Source organism: Corvus brachyrhynchos, unplaced genomic scaffold, assembly GCF_000691975.1.
Source record: "Corvus brachyrhynchos isolate BGI_N302 unplaced genomic scaffold, ASM69197v1 scaffold46, whole genome shotgun sequence".
NCBI lineage: Eukaryota > Metazoa > Chordata > Aves > Passeriformes > Corvidae > Corvus > Corvus brachyrhynchos.
This window is the reverse complement of record NW_008238838.1, coordinates 6,755,171-6,755,654: the sequence shown is the minus strand read 5'-3', so window position 1 is coordinate 6,755,654 and position 484 is coordinate 6,755,171. Positions and strand designations below refer to the sequence as shown.

At 66.5% G+C, this 484-nt stretch overlaps 1 protein-coding gene across 1 annotated transcript in view; it reads right to left on the bottom strand.

Moving 5' to 3' along the window:
• Positions 1-484, bottom strand: part of PHLDB1 (pleckstrin homology like domain family B member 1) — a 19,174-nt gene that overhangs the window by 14,527 nt on the left and 4,163 nt on the right. The window lies entirely within an intron of this gene.

Genomic DNA, 484 nt, shown 5'->3' with positions numbered 1-484 from the left:
CGCTCCGTACCAACAGCCGCTGCTGAAAATCCCTCGCCGGAGGGGACGTGTGTTTTGGAGCACTCGTCAGCCCAGCTCGCAGCAAGGTGAGCGAGAGGCAGTACAGATTAACTGCCATTGCCGTCGCGGGGGCCTGGTTCCCCTGTCTGAGCGCCAGGGTGGAACGCCGTCCTGCTCGCCCCGGCTGAACGAGGGCAATCCTGCTTCCAGGGGGCAATGCCGCCGCCCAGCCCGGCAACTGCTGCCCCGGAGAGATGCATCACTGACTGCCCCGTGCCGGCACCAGTGGAGCCACAGGTCGCCCGGCAAAGCGAGTAACCAACCAACGAACTGCACCCAGAGTGTCGGCCTGACAGCCCCGCAGTTCATCCCGCTGTAGCCTTGCACAGATGCTGTCCCTGCTCTGTCGTGTCCCTGCCTGCCCCCGCGGGCAGGAGGATGAGCAGCTCGGCTGGCCCCCGCCTGCACACCGCAGCCCACCATG